At 35.3% G+C, this 2,363-nt stretch overlaps 1 pseudogene; it reads left to right on the top strand.

Moving 5' to 3' along the window:
• Positions 1-646: 646 nt before the first annotated feature.
• Positions 647-742, top strand: LOC115896727 (annotated as a pseudogene).
• The last annotated feature ends 1,621 nt before the right edge of the window (positions 743-2,363 follow it).

Below are 2,363 nucleotides of genomic sequence, written 5' to 3'. Positions count from 1 at the left end.
TAAGTCAATAAATAAAATCTATGTATGCAAGGTTGATATTGTAAATATAATGCAGGAAAAATAAGCTTTATAAAAAAGAAATAAGTTGGCAAATTATAAATAAAAATAACATTGAAAGATAATAGAGAAAATATAAATTAAAAATAACACATTGAAAAATGTAGGTACACTAGAACTTTGTAAATTTTTTAACAAATGCAAATAAGTTGTTCAAACTGATAGAAGAAGCAGACTTTGATAAATCAAGGAAGATTCTAGAGTAACAAGAATAAATCAGCACTAAGAGAATAGGAAACAGTAATATCAGAAATATACTTTAACAAATGATAAGTTGTAAACATTTGGGGAGCCCTCCCACCACCTGGCAAAAAGGAAATAACAGAATATACAAATCAGATGACACAAACCTGCATAACAAGGTTCACACCAGACATTGTGGAAAATCCTCTATCCTCAATGCACATCCTTACACATGTATACATGATCGAGATGAAGGAAGGTCATAATCACATAATATCTCACTATGTGCCACTCTAGCTCAAGTGAATAAACTCCCACTTTTGGAATTCTGTCCATTTAATGAAAGTAATAAGAATGCTGCTCTTTTTTAAAACTATAATTTTCTTTAAGTACTCAGAACGTAGTAATTATTCTCAAGCATGATGATTGGGTGTTTATGTGCACATGTGAGATGTACCTTCTTCAAATCCTGTTTTGGTGGCAGCATGTTACCCATCTGACCTGAAAGAAAATAAGATAAAAAATAATAATTACCTGCTAAGGTTAAGTGATAGATATGTGTGTGTGTGTCTATGTGTGTGTATGTATATATGTGTGTGTATGTATATGTGTGTGTATATATATATTTACTTAAACAAAGTAGTATTAATCCATGAAATGTGTACTTAATATAGTATATGTGGATATACACACACACACACACACACACACGGATTTAAGCACTAGTATTAACTGGAAAAGTGTTGGAGTTATGTAGCTGTCTAGGCTCACTTGCATAGATTCAATAAGAAGACAATGAGATGCACTCAAATGGTTCTAGACAGTTTACTGTTCGCCACATGGCAGGCAACATAGGTTCACAGTTCTCTTTACCTTCCAAATCCCATGGGGGTGGCATGGGTAAATATTTTGTGTTACAGATTGATATTTTATATGTTGAAATCTTAACTTTTAATGTGATAACATTTGAAGGTGTCTTTGGAAGGTAATTAGGTCACAAGGATGAAGCCTTCATGAATGGAATTAGTACACTTGTAGAAAGAACCCCAAATAACTCTTTCTTCCTGTTTCTGCCAGGTGAGGCTACAAAGAGAAGTGGCAATCTGCCGCCCAGAAAATGGTCCTTACCAGAACCAACCATGCTGGCACCCTGATCTTGAACTTCCAGCCTCCAGAACTGTGAGAAATAAGTTTCTATTGTTTATAAGCCACACAGTCTATGATACTTTGTTATAGCAGCTTAAAGTGACCAGGACTCTGCACACACAAACTATATCACAGGGGTTTATATCACAGCTGAGAAACACTGCACTTTAAAAACCCTCAATTGTATAAGGGATCTGCCAGACAACCTGCCCATCTTTATCTCCAGAGTAACTCTGACTGGAATGTAAGGCTATCCCTTTGGGAAGGAGAAGGAAGACTTTACTCTCCTAGAATGTCTCTGAGGAGAAAAACATTCTCTATATTTATTACACTGATCAGACAAGAAGTGTCTCTCCTAAGGAGTGATGCACTGTCTCTAACTTCCAAGGCTCTTTGTTATGCAAGATTCTTGAAAAGAGCCTCTGAGGAGATAAAAACACCAGAGAATTGCTTCCAAACAAATAAAAATGATCAGGTTTCTGTGTTGAAAATTGTCAGTTCTGTGTTAGCTTGATGCTGCATTATTTTTTGCAGTGTTCAAGGTTTTTTCATGAATGAAAAAAAGCATGTATTCAGACCATGTAGCGATTATGAACTTAATAAATCATTGATAATCTTCCATTTTGATGTAGGAGGTTCATCTTGATTCCCACATGGAATAAATATGCTGTATAATCTCCCCTTTAACCCAGGCTGATAGCTGAGGATCAACTACTTGAGGTAAACTGAGACTCAAGGATTAGTAAAGAAATCCAGATAATCAGATAACCTGCACTTGATTTAGGTCTGTATGTATTATTGAACATACGCTGCTGAATCATTTCACCTTTTAAAGTAGTATATCACTCAAGGGCTTCACACAGGGCAGACTTTATAGAGAGCACAATAGTTTTACAAGAACTGTTGAACTAAAACAGCCAAAAGGGAGCACTAAGCTACCCCAAAGATTATAATTGATAAAAACAAAGATGGGGAAA

Source organism: Rhinopithecus roxellana, chromosome 3, assembly GCF_007565055.1.
Source record: "Rhinopithecus roxellana isolate Shanxi Qingling chromosome 3, ASM756505v1, whole genome shotgun sequence".
NCBI lineage: Eukaryota > Metazoa > Chordata > Mammalia > Primates > Cercopithecidae > Rhinopithecus > Rhinopithecus roxellana.
Note: the sequence above shows the minus strand (reverse complement) of the source record. Positions and strands in the feature narration are given on the sequence as shown.